This window comes from Lichenostomus cassidix, chromosome 5 (genome assembly GCF_008360975.1).
Source record: "Lichenostomus cassidix isolate B80296 chromosome 5, HeHo_3.0, whole genome shotgun sequence".
NCBI classification, from domain to species: domain Eukaryota; kingdom Metazoa; phylum Chordata; class Aves; order Passeriformes; family Meliphagidae; genus Lichenostomus; species Lichenostomus cassidix.
The window spans coordinates 2,694,225-2,713,245 of record NC_139486.1 but is presented as its reverse complement, the minus strand read 5'-3'; the positions used below and the strand labels follow the sequence as shown (position 1 = coordinate 2,713,245).

Below are 19,021 nucleotides of genomic sequence, written 5' to 3'. Positions count from 1 at the left end.
GCCAGGTTTTCTGGAGGCACCTAATTCATCTTGAGGCTCTTTCATCTATTATCTAACTGTGAGCTTGTTCGTAGCTCATCAGCCATCCTGGTTTTGACAGGGGGCCTTGTGATGAGCAGCCAACAGCCCAGAGTGTCGGGGCCGGGCGTATCTCTGGCAGGAAGGTGATGGGAAAAGCCTAACCTTCTGCCACTCCTCCCAGCACTCACCAGACCCAAAAATAGAGTCTTGGATTGTCACACAAAGCCCCTCAGCGTGGTTCCTGCATCCTGGTGTCAAAGCAGATCCTTGCCATATTAAGTCTCTTTAACAGGGAAATGGTACCCTTGGTCCCTTGAGAGTGCTTGGGGTGATGTTTGGGGAAATCCCCCCTGTTGAGGGGACAGTCTGTGGCAGAGAATTGCTTTGGCCAAGGCACAGTGTGCATGGAGCCATCAGGAAAGAGGAGAAAGCAGCAGAAACTTTGGAAATAAAAACCAAAACCTTATCTAATAAGGGTGGGAAATAAAGAGCTTATGTAAAAAAGCAATTTTTCCACAGTTCCCAGGCAGGAATTATCTGGTACATGATTCAGGACCATCACAGATGTGTAGATTTTGGGCGTGAGCTCCCAAACCCGTGCTGGAACCAGCCAGAGGAGATTTACAAAAACGAGGACGTCGCCTTTCCTTTTTTCTGCTTTCAGCATCGATGTACGCGAGCGCTCGGAGCGGCAGCTACGGAGCTGCTGGAAAGTTTGTCACCATAACACTGCCTGTTTATGCTTTGTGGGGATGAAAGAACAGCTTTCTTCAATTAGGCTTTGTACTTCAGCTGGCAGGCGGGTGCCGATTGTCTCCAGCTCCACCTCTCCGCTCGGCGTTGGCCGCGCAAGACAGCGTCCGGCCCTGCTGAGGGTCAGTTCTGCTCATGGTGGGCAAAGCTGGAGAAATCCCACTGGGAACAGCAGCCTCGTGGACTCAGGTGGATTGACCACTCTGACCTGCTGGAATTTTTGAACAATAGGATCCCAGAATGGGTTGGAAGGGATTTTTAAAGGCATTCTTATCCGCAATGAGCAGGGCCTTCTTCCACTGGACTGAGTTCCTCAGAGCGCCATCCAGCCTGATAGTAAATGTTTCGTTTCCAGTGATGAGGCATCCATCACCTCTCTGTGCCAAGGCCTCACCACCCTCATGGCATAAGTTTTCTTTCTTATACCTGACTCTCCCCTCTTTCAGTTTAAAACCATTACTCCTGACTCTATCCTTTCTCGACGCTTTCCCCCTTCAGTCCCTGCTCCATGCACCTGCAAGTGGCTGGCAAACCACGGAGAACCCTGCTGGTTCCTAACAAAGAGTTCAACCTCATTTTGAAGCCTGTAGTGGTGCAGGGAGAGCAAACTCTTTCTATTGACTCGGGCAAGTTTTGGATAGGTTGCCTGGATACCTGGCTATGGAACACAGCATGTGTGAGCGATGGATATCTCTTTAATAAGAAACAGGGCATGGGGAGGGAGCTGCCTCGGTACCAGGGTGGATTTATAAGGCACTGACTGCTCTGTGTCAGGCAGATTTGCAGATCGAGGGAATTTGGAGGGGGTTTATGGCTTGCCGGAAGCTGATAGCGAAGCCATGGCAAAAAGTCAAAATGCACAACCCATGGCAGCCCTTCACAGGGAAGAGTGACTTATAAAAGAGGATCTAGAGAATGCTGTGATCTTGCCTTGGGACTCCTGAAAGATGAAATGTGTTTCCTGGGTCAAGCCATGACAGAGAAAAAATTACGTTGAGACGCCGTGATGAATGAATGATGATTTATAACAATTAAAATCAAACATACATCTTCACACTCGAGCAAGTGCACGTAAGATGACAGCAGCTCTCTGCTGTTTGTCATCTCTGTTATTTGTCATCTGTCCTTTTCTGCTTGCATCTTTTACCATCATCACCTGACAAAAGGAGGGATCACAGAGAATGTGGTTCCCTGTCCTTCCCCCTGCCAGACCTGCAGACACAGTGTGACCCTGGGCTGTCACACAGCTGAAATTCCTCTGCTGGAGACAGAACTGGTCCTGGTGGCTGTCTGCATGTGCAAAACAGAGATTCACCCATGAAAAAAGATGATTTTTTTTTTTTGCATATGTTCTATACTGAACCTCTTAGCAGGATCCTAAGAGGCGCATGAGGAGGCAACAAAATCGTGACCAGGAAAGGAGCACTACTTCTTCATGGGACTTGCAGATTAATTGTAAATTGTTTTCTGGGGAATAAACACAAGCACCAACACTGCAAGACCCTGCTCAGCCTCAGGAGAAAGAGCAGCTCTTCATGCTCTGAACTCACTCTGATTATTTATTTATTTCCTTTCGGGCTCAAAATATTTCTCAACACCAATCAAGGGAGAAACAAGGGCTCATTCACGGGGGCACTGAGCTCTCTCTTGTCCTGGCTCCAAGTGGGCATTGCTGCTGAGAACTGCACTGACCCAGGGCTTGGCAGACCCAGGTGCAACATCCTCCTCTCCTGGGGATTTCCAGCCTAACCCCGAGCCAGGTAATTGGGCAGCTAAATCCCTTTAAAAGTCTGGGCCCTTTCCTCAACTCCTTCACTGTAATTCCTCTTCTCACAGGTGGGTTGTGAGATTAAACACATGAAAGACTCGGAGGCACCGAATGCCGCGGTGATGAGACCCATCTGACAGAGAGATCAGCTAACCCAGGCAAGCCGAGCTGGAAAATGCCTTAGATTTTTCTCCCCGACAGCAGGATGGCCTTGTGGATAATTGATTTCCCCCTCAGAAGGCTTGAAGTATATTTTTAGGGAATGCAAACATTTTTATTTTCACTGCCTATTTTTCTTTCCTCCTCAATAAATGGCTTTTCCTCCACACGGGCTGGCCAGCTGCTCCGAAAATGCAAGGGAAAAAACCTCATTAACTTTCCCAAAGCCTTAATTGTCCCATTTATTTCAAGGCAGTAGGAAAGCCCATCTTTCAGTGGCTCCCTCGCCCTGCTAACAACTCACCGTAATCCTTTCCATAATCCCCAGGAATGCCGATCGCTCCGGCGGAGTTTGATTCTCCTTGCTGATGAATTGCAGGGTATTTTATATCCTCTTGTCACAACCCCCTTCTCCTGCCTTTGCTCTTTCAGCAAGGAAAGTCACTTTTATGTTACCCATCTGGGCTTCCCCCACCATCAGCGGCTTTTTTTTTCCTCTTAGGTACACAAAAGCAAATGTTCTGGGAGCTCTTTAAAATACCTGAGCAACTGGTAGTAAATGAGTAATTTCCTGTTGTTCTAACCTCTTTTTTTTCAGCAGAGTAGTTATCTTAGCTTGGCATGTTAAGATAGTTGCATGATCTTCAGTGTTTGTGTGGATAAACATTATCTCAGCTCATTCCTGAGCTGATCAAACTGATTTTATAAACAGCCTTTCGGAAGAAGGGCTGGGGTTTTTGTTGGGGTTCTTTTTTTCCTTCCTTTTTTTTTTTTTTTTAATTCATGCCACGGGTTTGGCAGATGCTGGCATGCAGGAAAACTACTGTATGTGTGTTTGCATTGCAGCAATTGCAAATCTGTCCATTTGAATCTTTTTTGAGTGAGCACACTGGGCAAACTAGGTGGTTTTGGAATGACCTCATCCCAGGATCCCGGCAGAAAACAGCCCATGCACATAGCAGAGTCTGGAATGTGAGCAGGACCTCATTCATAAACTTCCTTACCGTTTCTTTACACTCAAAGGCAGGAATAAAAAGCAGCCAAAACAAGCAGAAGTGGTGTTCCGGAGTTAACCAAATGGGAAAATATATAGATGCACTTTTTAATTTTATTGTATTATTGAACTGAGATACTTTTCACCATCTGCAGGAGGCTTGCTGTGGTAATACATTCATTCCCTCTCTTGGCTCAGACTGGAAACTTTATTAAGCTTTCTTCTTTTCTTTGTTCAAAACCTATTTTTTGTGATAACACCTCTGTTTTCTACCACCTGCCCTGTTTCAGTGAAAATACAGAGCTTGAAAAATGTGTTATAAAGGTGCTATGTAAAGACTGAAGCTCAGAGGCCTAAACTCAATTACATAAGGTTTTTAATTAAAGCCGTTAAATAGGAAGGGGAGAAAAGCAATTAATTTTTGTACTTTTTACGAACAAAAGCACCTTAGGTCTTCATCATCCTGAAGCAGGGAGGCAGTGAGCAGCAGGTATGTACACATGAGGTCATCCTGCTGTGCTGGAGTGAGGATGAAATAAATTCAGGCTGCAAAATCTGGCTGGGAGGCTCCTGTTCTCCCCACCTGGCTCCCTGGTGGCATCGGCCAGAGGTCACCAAACAAGCCACTGGCAAATCTGGGCTCCTCAGGCCTTTCCCTGGTGAAATACAGTGTTATTTAGGCACATTTGGAGCTTCAGCCAGACGTGAGCTCCGCCATGCTAAGCAAGTTTCACTGCTTTTAAGTCCTTCTTGTCAGCTTGGCAGTAAAAATTGGGCTGGATGATTATTGCAGCCACTGGAAGAATTTTTCTGTGGTCTAATATAAGTGCAACCAAGGAACTCTGGCATGTGCCTCCAGCAACTTGCATTTCCAAGTGGTCTTACTTTTCAGTGCTGGACACTCCCAGGAGGAGCTGAGTTTCCAAGAGAAGATGACAGTGGGTGTATTCAGTCCAACACAGCTGTAGGTACGGTACAAACATGCAATTAGAGACAGTTCCTGCCCTGGAGAGCTTGGAGTCTAAATAGACAAACAGATCATCTCCAGATGGTAGGGGCTGAGGGTGAGTTGGTGGGAGAGCGAGTGAGTGCGTGGCACTTCTGCTGCTGGATGCACACAGATGGTCAAAAGCAGGGGAGAGAGAACTGCCTCAGGCCTTGCACAGGGAGCAGGGAGCTCAGATTTCCTGCAGAAAAGCCTGCAGGGGTGGGGCTGATATGTGGCCATGGCTGTAGGGCTGGGGATTGCAGGGGATGGGGAGAGCTGGAGGAGGGAAGAGCAGGGGTGAGGAAGGAAGTCCATTTATAGCAGCTTCCTCTGAATGCAGGGGGGCTGCCAATGCGTGCCGATGCCTGGTGGTGAAGAATGGATGTGATTTAACTTTATTAGGCGCTTGGGAATTTGCTGTGGAAAGGAGGATTGATGGAGAGGGCATGAATTTTGGCCAATCTGTAAATGAAGAGCACAATGGTGAAGAGCTTTTCCACCTCTCGCCATTGCCAGCCTGGAGAGGGACACTCCTGTCCCAAGGCCAGGTGGCAGATGGGATGCTGGAGGATCACAGGAGCAGAAACCCTCAAGAGGAACTACAGACAGCCATGTCTGGCTCAGAAAGTCCCTGATCTGCAAATTTCTGGGAGCTGAGTAGGTTCAGCCTGGTCTAGACAGAGGTGTCCCCACCCATGGCAGGGAGGGATGATCTTTAAATTCCCTTCCAACCCTTAAGGTTCTGTGACTCTTAGGGGAGGTTGTACAAATCTCATGCTCTTCCCCAGGTGTGTAGAGGCTTTGGTCACTTCCAGAGACAGGATATTTGGTGGCACAACCCTTTGGATTTCACTTACAGTCCTGCTCCCTGTCATTTCCCTGCCTTGGTCACCTCAGCCTCCCTCTGGAGGGAATGCAGCCGGAGCGAAGAAACCACCGCTTGCCTGGGAAAACATCTGAGCATTTACTTCATACCACAAGCACTGTAGGTGGCTGTAAAGTTTGGGAGGATGTAGATGAGAAGGATTGGTGGGGAAGTATTGAATTTCCCATGGCCAGAACAATAAAGAGTAATAAGAGAGAGGCAGCTCTCCAAGTAGGGCTTCACCAGAGTGGGACAAGGAGCAAAGCATCCACCAGCCATCAAATGCCACATGGCTCTGTGCTAATTCCAGGAGTTCACCACCAAACATGGGAAAACTCTCCTATTTAACTTGGCAAGAGGTGAGCTGATTTAACTGGTATAGCAGAGATGTGGTTGTGCAGAATAAATCAATGGGCCACAAATTGCACAGGAAATTTGGGTCTGGCGCTCAGGGTCAAGGAAGGTGGGAAGATGAAGGAATTAAAACCTGATACCATTTAAATATTGCTTCAGGGTAGAGATGACCTTACTGCAGTTCTTTCAAATTCCCTATAAAAAGGGTAGGAATGCATGGCAAACCACCCTTTTCCAACAGGTATCTGGTGACACAAAGAGGAAGACTGGAGCAGGCAGGATGAGAGATATGAGAGTAATCACAGTTCTTTGGATTAAAGAGAAATTATACTGCTGTAGGATGATTTGGATATGATGAACTAATCCAGGCAATCAGCAGCCCTTCAGATGGGCTAAATTTCTAGTGGAAATATTAGCTGGATGAGGCTTCTTACAAGCTGCAGCTGGCATGAGACTCATCAATGCTTTCACCTGACAAAGTGGCTCAACTCGTGCCATGTCAAGGTACAGGGAGGGTTTTCTGCATGCACTCAGCTGCTGCCTGGAGAACTTCGGTCTACTAGAAATAGGAGCTTTACCTTTTTCTAAAATTGGCCTCACCATCTTCAGACTTTGGTAAGTTGAACATTTTAACCTGAAAAGAAATAATCATGATGAAATGAGCCTGGCTGTGCAAAGCAGAGGTTGTGAAGTCAGTAAGGACACAATGAAGGTGTAAAGGATCTCCTTTGAAAGGACATTCAGTACCATTAAAAAAGTCTGCATAGCTGAAAGTGTGTCACTTTAGGCAAGTGGAAAAAATGCACACCAGGTTTCTGCTCAGAAACTTGTTTAGTTGCATTTTCCAGTTAATGGGTCTTCTTTTTTGCTCTGTTTGTTTGCTTGTTTTTCTTCTAATACGTTTAGCTTTCCATCTAGCCCATAACCCTATTCCATCTAGTCTAGACTGAATTTCCAACTGCCTTGTGATTTGATTAAGTCGAGCTAATTCTCATCAGATGAGTTGAAAACAACCTGATCCAGCTTCTTCAGATACCTTGGCAAGCTGATCCCTACCTACTTGCAACTGCCTGGGATCGCTTCTGATAATTCAGATCATCTGGGATGCCTTTAGGGACTGATCCAAATTCTGCTAAACCAGCATAAAGGTTTGCCCTGGTCTACTGGGCTTTGGACCAGCCTCCATCCCCTCCAAAACAGCAGGTCATATATCTGACTGAAGGTAAAATGTTTGGCTAAGTGCCTACAAAATGCATTGTAATACAAGCTGGGGATAATCAGAAGACAAATTTTGTGTATGTGCAAAGTATTAGTGCCCTTAATGATAAAATGCTCGTGCTTGACATAATTTTTGGAAGAGGCTTGGAAACAGCAGGCTTGAGCTGCTTTCCACATGGGAATACCTTGCAGGCAGTAAAAAGCAGATGGAAAAGATCAGCATACAGGGAATGAAGTGCTCTTCATGCTGCAAACCCCAGGATCCGTGGGTGAGAGCTACTGCCACTTTGTTATGAACTGTTTGCCCCTAAACAGGATCCTCCCAGCCTAGGAAAAGCTTTTCCTACAGGGACAGCCAAGCTCATTGCCAGCTGAACCTATTTAGTGTCTCTGAGCAATCTGCTGGTTCTCCCCCAGGGGATGCTCCATTCCCTTTGCTCCCTGAAAACCAGAGAGCCTGTGGTCCCTTCTCCTGTGGCAGGACACAGCTGATGTCTCAGTGGGATCATTGTCCCACCCCCTCTGGCACCTGATGGGGACAGGAATGGTTTTTGTGTCCCCACAGTCTCTGTCACACCTTGGAAAGTCACATCTGCTGATGCTGCACTGCACTCTGCACCTTCCCGAGCTGCAGGACTGGAACCACCAAGTAATTCAATCGAGGGAGCTTTAGGGCAGAAGGAAATTGTGGTGGAATTCAGAAAAGGGTTGTCCACACCGAAGCACTCAGCTCATGGTTTTGGCAGAGCCCTTTGTATCAGCAGCAGTGCCTAATCCCTAAACAGATGGGCTGAAAATTCACTTTGTGATATGAATGGGCTGCGAGGAGAAGCTTATTCCTAAAGCAAGGTTCACTGATGTTCATTCAGAGTTTTTCCAGAGGGCTGCCTTGTCTGGGGCCCAGCTGACATAGCAAACAGGTCTGTCTCCCTGTTCCTAAAGTGCATGTCCCTGAAAAGCTGTCCCAAAATGTTCCAGCCCTCTCCTGCACCCCAGAAGGTGGCAGATAGTTGGTGACTGCCTTTCCTGAGGTGTCACCCCATAGAGATGGGATGTTTTGGCAGTGAAACTAGTTCTACACCAGGGTTTTGCCCATTATTTGTTGCCTCGAGGTTTGATTTTTTTTTTTTTCCCCAAATGCACCCAACAGCACAGACATGCTAAATAACCTGTTCAATGCACCAGTTTACACTTGGTGGCACTGCAGGTTTCTGTTCTGTCTAATTTCATGGCACATTCCAGCATCCCCTTTAATTATTCTAATTCAAGAATAAAAGAATTCATTACAAATGTGAGCTTTTGCTATTGTTACTGCTTTTGATAGCAATGCCAATTTGAAAATCTTCAGTCCAGTGAGTATCTCTAAGTGCCCAAAGTCACATTTGCTACATTTCCCTTTCTTTCCCTCATGAGCTTCTTATTTCATTCTTTTATTTACTGTGTTCCCAGCTATAACCCAATTTTCCACTGTGCAAAATGCAGCAAAAAAACCTCAAAAATTTAGAGAAGCCAAAAAAAGTCTATCTCTGCTTTATCAAGCAAAGACAAGGTCCTGAAAGATGTGGTGACTCACCTTGAGTTGCTCCAGGACTTGAGCGCAAAACATCTCTGAACTTCTGCAATATTTAAAAATTTATTTATTATTTTCCTAATATCAAGGCTAATCCCCACCCCAAGCACAAGCACAGCTGTAGGCACCTCCATTCATATGATTTTGGGTAGTTTTGGGCCAAAGTGCTTTCATTTTTCACTCTGTGCCAGGAATCAGGACGCTGAGGCTTTGTGTGTTTTCATCATGGTCAGATTCCTTCCCAACTCTGCCCATCCAGGGAAGGTGAGTTTCACACATCAGCAAAGGGAAACATCCTGCTGGTAAAAGTCTGGTAAATGAATCCATTTTTGGTACATCCCAGCCCTCCCACGTGTCTGGGAGCACAGGAGACCTGAGTGGAGTCTTCCCCTGGAGAGAAAATAGGCAATATAAATTATCTCCTCTGCAGGGACACAAGGAGCAGATGCTGCCAGCTTGAGAAAGAACTACAAAAGATTTATTTGGTAGATCAGCAAAGCCTGAGCCCAGGGTGATCTTATCAATAATCAAACTCACTGCCTGCAGCCTCTGATCCTCATCTTACCTTCTGCTGTGGTGTTTCAGAGGCAAAGCTTGGGAAAACCCAGTCCTGGAGAGGACACAGAGGAATATTCAAAGCTTCAGGGGTATGTAGTGATACCATGAGGGGTAATGACTTTAAACTGCCAGGGGGCAGGGTTAGGTGGGATATTGGCAGGGAATTCTTGGCTGTGAGGGTGGGGAGGCCCTGACACAGGGTGCCCAGAGAAGCTGTGGCTGCCCCTGGATCCCTGGAAGTGTCCAAGGCCAGGTTGGACAGGGCTTGGAGCAACCTGGGACAGTGGAAGATGTCCCTGCCAATGGCAGGGGTGGAATGAGTTTATCTTTAAGGTCCCTTCCAACCCAATCCATTCTGTGTATCTTCCATCAGTGGCTCATGCTGCAGCTTCCCTTGTTTGCTGAAGATCTTTTGGAGAGCAGACCATTGTGGACCCTCAGTGCCTGGCTGGCAGCTTTTCTCTTCCTGGCATCAGGCAAGTGATTTGAATTTTTCCTAATTTCTGGTTTCTAGAATAAGAATCCTACAGTTCTACAGAGCTGTTTTCTAACAGTTAACTTGTTTGAGGTACTCCTGTTAGGACTGTGGGTCAGGAAAGCATCTCAGCTCAGGGGAACAGGAACATCCTCAGCTTTTGAAGTGTCACTAGTGTGAACACACACAGTAAAGCAAAGGGGTCAGCAAAACCCCCGTGACAAACAACCAATAAATACTGGAGAGCAGCAGGTACTTGTGCAGAAGCAGAAACCAACCCAGAGGCAAGCAGACAGCTTAAATTCACAAGCCGAGATAAACCCAGCGCAGAAGTTGACCTGCCTTGATCACAACCCAAGAAAGACTTTTATCAGATGTGTTTAAACAAATCCCTTTGGTGATTCCTGACTTGTGTCAAGGGGGAAATATATTTTGTCCCTGAAAGAAAAGTCTTACAGTTCCTCCTAAACTCACCGGTAAATCAAGACAAGCCGGAGATCTCAACTTGGCAGCTGCTGCTCTTCGTTCTCTTTGCTCAGCTGAAGGGGGATCTGAGCTTTTGGGGGGCTGTGCTTGTAGTGCAGGGGCATTTTGGGGAGCAGATTGGCACTTCCCAAGGTCCCAAAATATGTGGCATGGCCAGGAGCCTCTCTCCCCACACTGCCTGTGGTCCCACTGGCTCCAGCAGGGCAGCACCAGCACCCACCAGCCAGGGACTAACCTTGCTCAGCACCAGATTTCAATGTATTTTAATATAAAATCAGTCCCAGGATAGACTGTCACACCCTCAGACCCTGGTATGGAGCCAGACCAGTTCCAGATCAAGCTCCATGCCAGAACAGAAGTTCTCTCAACTCAAAGAGCCAAAAAAATCAGCCACGACCCAAAACCCACAACCCAACCCCAAACTGTTACTCCTTGTCTTCCACTGTGGAGATTCACTCAATGGAATGTGGAATGGAAGGGAATCATCTTTGCAGATGCAATTAATTTCTTCAGGCAGCAGAACTGGTGGCTGCAAAGAGGTTTTCAGATATGGTCACATGAATGGTCTGAATCCCCTCTGCCCTGGATCAAGAATAGTGTGGCAGCAGGACCAGGGCAGTGACTGTCCCCCTGCACTGGGTAGGAACCTCAAATCCTGGGGTCAGTTCTGGGCTCCTCACTGCAAGAAAGAAATTACAGAATCATATAACGCCTTTTGAGGAGCTGGAGAGTGTCCAGGGAAGGGAACAGAGCTGGGGAAGGGTCTGGAGCACCAGGAGGGGCTGAGGGAGCTGGGAAAGGAGCTCAGCTGGGAGAAAAGAAGGCTCAGGGGGACCCTGTGGCTCTGTACAACTCCCTGGGTGCAGCCAGGGGAGATCGGGCTCTGCTGCTGGGGAGCAACAGGACAAGAGGGAACAGCATCAAGTTGTGCCAGGGGAGGGTCAGACTGGACATCAGGAAGAATTTCTCCACCAAAAGGGTGGTCAAGCACTGGAATGGGCTGTCCAGAGAGCTGTTGGAGTCACCACCCCTGGAGGTGTCCAAGGAATGACTGGACATGGCACTCAGTGCTCTGGGCTGGTGACAAGGTGGAGATTCCACAAGTTGGACTCTCTGATCTTGGAGGTCTTTTCCAACCTTTGTGATTCTGTGATTCTATGAGATAATCACCCCTGAAACACAGAAGTGGAAGAGCAACAGCACAACCCTGCCTTGTGTCAGCACAAAGTCCCCACCACAGTCACAACCCTGACCTCCCCTGAGGCCACATCCATCCCACCCCTGCCACTCAGAGGATGTGACCACTGGCACCAATACTGCACCCTCAGGCAGGATTTCACCTCTCCAAGATTATCCCAGACTCCCGTTTGCCCACCCTGTGGCTCTCATTTTGTCCATGGAGAGGAAATCCCACCTCCCACCAGGTTCTCCATCCCAACCCAACTTGGCACCCACCAAGGGACACTCCAGTGCAGGGGGATGGAGAGCAAAGAGCTTCTGGAGCTTTGGGGTGGACCAAGATGGGTGTCTTTGTTCCCTCTCCAAGGAAATGTTATCCCTAGGCCTGTCTGAGCAGGGATTGTAGGATAAACAGCCAGCTAGGTGTGTTCAGCCTGTGCTTTTACAAAGGTCAGGTGCTGCACTCAGGCAGACTCCCGTTGCCTCCTCCTGGAGTTCACAGCTATAAATAGGGTCTTTCACAAGGCAGTGCCTGCACAAGTCCTGGCACAAACAGTGTGGAACACTCTGAATGAGCAGGGTTTGATGGGAAGAGCCCTCTGCCCGCCTGGCTTGGCAAACCCCACAGCCCTGTTTGGGATTAAACACTCACACATCCAGCAGAACGAGCTGTTAGCCTGGCTGAGGCCATTCCAGCTTATTTCATAAGTGACTTAGACAGATGTTTAAAGGATTTATGTAAGGCTGGCTGAAGTCAAACACAGGTGTAAGAGATGAAAGGGGAATGGGAAAAATGCACCGTGATGATCATTTTTCCATTTCTCTATTTTTTTTCCCCTGGCTGTTGATTCTAGCGCCCTTTCCATGCGATGTCTGTGCTGTGAGTCACTGAGAAAAAAAAAAAAATCCCAAACTATTTTTATTTACTACCAGCAAGGAATGAGGTTTTACACAAAGCTGTGCTGTAGCTGTGCTCTCTTCTCCTGTTTCAGTTCTCCAGTTTATTTTTGCTCTACTTCAGCTGCTTTCTGCTCACAAGATGTGCTGAGCAGACATTGCCACTCTGAGGAAGGGGAGAAAATTAAAGATGTGAAAATTCACTGCAGCCTGCTCCTTTTTTGCCTTTCCCAGCATGTAATACATGAGTCTCATGCCTGCCTGTGCCAGCCTGGCCTCTGGATATCTCCAGTGGTTATGGAATAAGCCTTCATATCTTGTGTGGTTCTGGAGCTTGCCAAGGTGGGTCAGCACAAAGGAACACATCACTTGCAGGGTGTCACCCCTTCCTCAGCCTGCTGCAGATGGATTTGGTCCATGGAGAGAAAATCCCACCTCACACCAGGTTCTCTGTCCCAACCCAACTTGGCACCCACCAAGGGATGCTCTGGTGCAGAGGGATGGAGAGCAAAGAGCTTCTGGAGCTCTGGGGTGGAGCAGAGTTGGTGTCTTGGAGCATCCCTTTCCAAGGAAATGTTATCCCTACGCCTGTCTGAGCAGGGATTGGGGGATAAACAGCCCAGCCCACTGCTTTTCCACACAACATGGAGTATCTCATCCCAGCCCAAAGTTGCCTTGGGATCAGGCCTTAAAATAGCACCCAAAATCCCCTGCAGGCATCTGTGATCCCATCGAGACAACAATTACTCCCTCCCAGCTTTCCAGGTGAGTGAGTCAGTGTTCCTTGGCATGCTCTGGACACATCTTGGGCACAGTTCAGGTCTGGAGCCCTGAAGTGGTGATGGGTGTTTCTAGGGGATATTTTGGTGTCTTTTCTACCAAAATGATACCCAGAAGGTAAAGACAAATCCCTGGGATACACTGGGGGGTGAGCCCTCGACCTGTGTTAGCTGGGAGCATCCAAAGGGTGGATGGCTGAGGCACAGTGCCTGCCTTTCTCCAAACCCCATTTATGTGTCTCCCCTTGGCATTTTGCATTCCCACCTTCACAGCAAAACCCATTCTGTGACGGTGCAAAGCTCAAGGAGGTGCCAAGTTCAAGGAGGAAGACGGAGAAGACTTTGCTCCCAGAAATACAAGAGAAGCGAGGGCGCAGGAAACACATCTTGTGGGCAAATCCATAAGAATCATTCCCCCTCCTTAATCCTGGAGCCCAAAACCCACAGGTGAAGGCAGAGCATCCCCATGCTGCAGCTGGCAGGGAGGGCTGGAGGCAGCCAGGGAAGGTCACCGGCAGAGGCGGCGGCAGCGCCAGGAGCTGAGCTCACATCTCCCGGCTCCCCAGCCAGTCCCCGACCCACAGGGCCATTTTTTCCTCTCCGTTCTGCCTCATTAGCACCAGTAAGCACTTCTGTCATCAGGGACACGCACACTCTGGTGGGGAGTGTAACAGAAATGCCTATTAATAAATGAAATAATACTTTCCAGTTTTCAAGGCTCTCGGTGGCGGCCGCTCAGCAGCCCTGGCTGAGTCAGGCTCTTTTATTTACACCCTCAGCCCTGCCAAACCTGTTGTTTGCCACGGCCTGGGCTTGTCCAGGGACTGCTGAAGGATTGCCTGGAGCTGGCCACGCAGGCAGGAGCCAGCAATGCCGGTGGTGCAGCAGGGATGGATGGAAGAGGCTCTGGGCTGGGCTGCTCCAGTGGGAGGACAGGGGCAGCTCCATAACAAATGTTTTGTGTTAGCCCTGAGAGCCTCCAGCCCCATGGTGGGGATCCATGTGCAGGCACGGAGCTGGGGCTGGGGCAGAGTTATTGCTCCATTCTCCTCACAACAATGTCACACCACGGGACATGGTTTATGGGGACATTAATCCACACAGCAATGGCCTGACTGCATCTCACCACCCGAGGTGTGTGTTAGCTGCCTCTGTAACATAGACTCCGGTGGGTTTTATTGCTGTTCCAGCATAAATCCTGGCGTTTAGAGCCTTTTAAAACTCTGCTGTTAAGCTCTACTCTTCCAGGTCCCAATCCACAGAATGGTAGAAAAGCCCCAAACCTCCTCACCCTTATCCCATCTCTCAGTTGATGCCCAAGTCAGCTCAGGCTTTGTAGACATCAGAGCTCTTCTCCTAAATTTCCTGGAAGAAAGCAAGGATAACCAAGGGATTTGGTATGTTTTTCCTTTTATTCATGCTACAGCTATTGAGACTTATTGCAGTGAGTTTATCTTGTTGGCCAGGACACCCAGCACTGCATCCAAAACCTCTTTGCCACCAGCATCTGAGTTGTCATCACTTTTTGTATCCCTGGGAGTCAGCTGGGAGCTGCTCCCACTGTCTGTCTAGTCCTTGCTGAATCTATTCCTACAAGAAGAAGAATTACCTGGAAGGGAAAGTGCTCTGCTTTTAGGAGATATTTATATTGTCAAGACAGAAAGAAAAAAAAAGAAAAGGAAAAACCCAAAGCAAATGTTCTGGCTGGTGAAACAGTGATGAAAATCATCAGGAGGTCTCACTTGGCCTGCATGCCATCTGTGAGGGACCTGTGGCATCACCGTGCCCCAGGGCCACCCTGCCATAACACAGGGTCCAAGCCACAACTCTGCTTTTTAGCTACAACTGCAAAAGGCCACCTAGAACTGCCTCCCCAATCTTTTTCATTTCACTTTTCCCCAAACTCCCTCCACCCACTGCATGAGGATCAGGTAGAACCCCTGTGTTTGCCATCAGTGTCGTTTTCCCCCATGCCCGGCCAACTCTTTTGAGAAGGTGACACACTGTGGCCATGGGGGATTGGTTTTCAGCTGCCTCACACTCTTCCCGTGCTCATCCCACCCTGCTGGGTTCATCCCTCACTTTCTGCAGGAGCAGCCCAAAGCATTCCTCACACCAGACCTCCCCACGGAGAAGCAATTTCCTTGCTGAGGACCAAATTGCATTAACTCACTAAGGCTGCACATCTTGACCCAGCTGCCACTCTTGAAAAGTCCCCACTTAGCACTTGACAGGCATGTCAGCAATGCGGGTGCTTAATGAAAGCAGGGATGGGTTTGTCACTCTAACCACACCAATTCCCTGTTCCCACCAATTCCAGGCTAAATTCTCTGTCCCTCTGCACTCTGGGGAATGCCAGGGCACAGGGTGCTGCCCTCTCCATGTGGTGTGGGGCAGGAATGGCACCAGCCATGAATATGGAGAAAAGACTTGGTGTTAAGAAGGTGATTTTGGAGAATTTGTTGTCACCCCTTCCCTGGCAGTGTCCAAGGCCAGGTTGGACAGGGCTTGGAGCAACCTGGGATAGTGGCAGGTGTCCCTGCCCATGGGGTTTGGAACAAGATGAGCTTTAATGTCCCTTCCAACCCAAACTATTCTGTGATTCTATTGTTTGACCATTCTGCCCTTGACTCCCCAGAAGAGCAGGACAGATTTTTGGGATCATGCAATCACCCCAACAACAGCAATAACAGAGATGGTGACAGTTGGCTTGAGTCATCTCTGACAAACTTTGGCATTAAATCTTGGCAATTCTCTGTCACACTGAAGGAAACCCTTAAGGAACAAAATGGTCACCCATTAAACAAATCCGCTGGAGATCCTGACAGCAGAGACCAGAAATACTCTTATCCCAATATTCACCTTTAGGCTGGTGGTCACTCAGCTCAGAGGCCAGATCAAATTGCCAGAAAACCATAAATTTTAGGACGATCTGTTTCTGGTGTTTATGAGAACACCACGGCCTCAGACTAAATCTCTCCTGGGCAGTGTCCACAGGGGCATATGGTTTTCTTCCTAGGAGTTTCCATCCTGGAAGGACTGGGATTCAGGGACCACATGTGGGGTCTCCAGCAAACTGGATTTTGGGGAGACTTTTTTATATTCTGTGCCACCAGCCACAGTACTGGTGATCACTGCTAAAGTGGTGGTAAGAGACCCCAAAAAAGGACATTTTGGAGTAGGAACAAGAGGCAAGACAAACTCACCAGTTCCAGCTTGCACGGCAGACCAAGAACAGAATTTCCACTGTCATTTTATTTGAGATACCTCCTATGTTAATGCAAACACTTTTTCTCTACACAAACACACTGGATTTGTAAAAGCCAGTCCTCAAGCAGCTTTCCTGAGCATGGAAACTGGATTCAACCAAATCATGCCTCTCTGCTGTCCAGAGCTGCTGTTTAAAGAGATTCTGTTTGAGGGTCCTGTCGCACAGAGGGAATGTGAAACACATCTGATGTCTGAAAGCTCTGTCAGGGCTTCCTCCAGAGGCCAATAAGCCTGGCTCTGTATTTAACTCTTATTTAACAATACTCCTGTGGAGAGGAGCAGCACAGATCTTTTCCCATCCATTCTTGGAGGAGGTGGAACTGCCAGCGTCATGGAGAGATGTCCCACCAGCTTGTGAGCACAGGCTGCAGAGGGAACCTCAGCACAATAGTATTCCAGGAATGAGAACATTTCTCCCACTGCTGCCCCTTGGGATGCAGAGGAGTCACCATACAAAATGCAATTCTTTTCTGGCTGGAAAAAAAAAAAATCCCGAGCAATTGCAAGACAATAGCTGGGCCCCATTGTCTCCCCTCGCTTTCAGGAGACATGTGTGGGAGATGTGTGAGGCTTTGCTTGCTGCACGCTGAACTGGCAGTGTCACAGAGAGCTGGATTCTCCTCTGCTTTCTGTCCAGAGATGATTTTGGAAGCTGAAATCTCATTTTTGCCATGAACAATCTGTGAAGGTCAGCCTGCTGCACTGCTGGGTGCTTATCTGGTTTGGTTATCAGAGTGAGAGAACTGCTCTCTCTCATGGAAAACTCATTGACAAAGGAGAAAGGAAATGAAGCTGCTCTTAGTGGTGAAGCTTTGCCTGTTTAGTGGTGGGTTTGGCAGTGCTGGACTAGATGGACTCAATCTCAGAGGTCTTTTCCAACCTTAACAATTTTATAATTCCATCCTTCCCACCTTCTCAGTCTTGGTCACTGGCCTTGCACAATGACCACGAAGATGATACTGTCCTGGCATCCAAACAGTCCCACATGAGCCATTCCAGCTGGTTGCATATTTGCATCCCTCTCCCAAATGGCCACACCATGCACGTTGCCCTTCAGCTTTTTGCCAAGTTTGCTTCATACAGGCCAGAAAAACTGAAGAGAAAAATAGCTCCCAAGAGCTTCATCCTGCTCAGCAAGTGTGTCTCTGGTTTCTAAAGTAAAGAAAACCTCCAAGAAGCAGGATAAAATGAGGAGAGTTACTTCCAAATTCTGGACAAAAAGAAACGTTAGGCCTTGTGGTACAATAAAAGCTGTTCCAGGATGTTTAACAAGGAGCAGACTTGTAGAAGACCACCAGCACCAGGGATGTGGGGTTGAGAGCTGGGTTGTCCCTGCAGAAATCTCTCCCAGATGATCTCTTTGGTGTCCAACAAGAAGGACATCACACTTCTGTTGGTCTCCTTGGATAAAACCTTCTCCAGGCCTTGGACAGTGAAAGAAACACGGATGAATCTGAATTAAGGAGATTTATAAGCTTTTGCTGCAGGAGAAAGGTCCCACCTTGACCCTCACAGACCAAATGGTGCCACCAGAAATTGGGGACAGGAAGGTCCCCTGAGAGGTGAGCTCTTGGAGCTCTGGCAGTGGTGGGGCCTAATGAGACCCTAAATGTAGCAGAACCTAAATCTTTGCCAGAGAGAGAGGAAAACTTTCCTAAATCCCAAGACTTCCAGGGTTTTCCAGCACAGCTCCAACCCAAGGCCATCCCAACACACCATCAAAGACCTTTGATGCAAGAAATACCAAGAAGGGGTGGAATCACCCTTGCTCTATTATTGACCTCTTGCCAAAGCCTGGCTTGGTATCAGGGAGCTGAGCCAGGGGATATTTAGCTGCAGGACTGGTTCTGACTGAAGCTCAAACCACTCTAATCAGAGTCCAGCATCCTTTAAAGCCCAGGTTTGGCTGGGCTGTGGTTCAAAAATCGAAGTCCCCACTCCACGTTGTGCTTCCTGTGGAATGTGCCTGCTCAGGCAGTGCTTGGGATCCATGGGATGCCGAGGTGGATTTGTGGGCCACTTGTCTGTGAAGGAAGGACTGAGCAGTTTTTGTTTAGTCTGGGTAGAAATGTCATACATTATATATCCTTCACCGTTTCCTCGTAAGACCACTTCGCTAATGGATATCTGCACCAGGAAACTTCTGTGGCTAGACAGCCAAAATTTTACCTTCTTCACTTTCAGGCCTTCCTTATAATGCTGTAATTCCTCAGGATTTATGTCATTCCAATATTTGTTTCATTCTTCCCCAGTTGCTGCTCGCCAAGTCAGTGATATTTCATTTATTTTAATCTTTCTTCCAGAAATTCCATTTTTCCAAGCTGAACCTTGGTGCCTTTTTTCATTTTTTTCTCCCCTGATGTTCATCTCATTTGCCAAGGGAAGGCTAAGGCACTATAGCATTATATTCCAATTGAAAATTATTTTTTTAGTGCAGTGCACTGGGCTAAGAACTTGTCTTAAGCAGAGCTGAACACCCGCCTTGCCTTTTAACTTTGATAACTGTGACATAATAACTGAAACTGCTGGATCTGCTTAGTTTCTAAAAAAAGAAAAAATAATTAAATTGAGAGATTTGGGTTTTTTTGGTATGGCTGAAACTTCTCATATATAAGCACCAGCAGTGTCATGTAACACAGACAAATCTATTTTGTGTGGAATAACCAGAAGGTCTTTTTTTCAGGAAC

At 47.7% G+C, this 19,021-nt stretch overlaps 1 long non-coding RNA gene across 1 annotated transcript; it reads left to right on the top strand.

Annotated features, from left to right (window-relative positions):
- The first annotated feature begins 6,384 nt into the window (after positions 1-6,384).
- On the top strand, positions 6,385-13,050 carry LOC146435775 (uncharacterized). Its single transcript, XR_014852847.1, has 5 exons — positions 6,385-6,517; positions 9,278-9,337; positions 9,622-9,724; positions 12,520-12,627; positions 13,002-13,050. It is a non-coding gene; the product is annotated as an uncharacterized LOC146435775 (long non-coding RNA).
- The last annotated feature ends 5,971 nt before the right edge of the window (positions 13,051-19,021 follow it).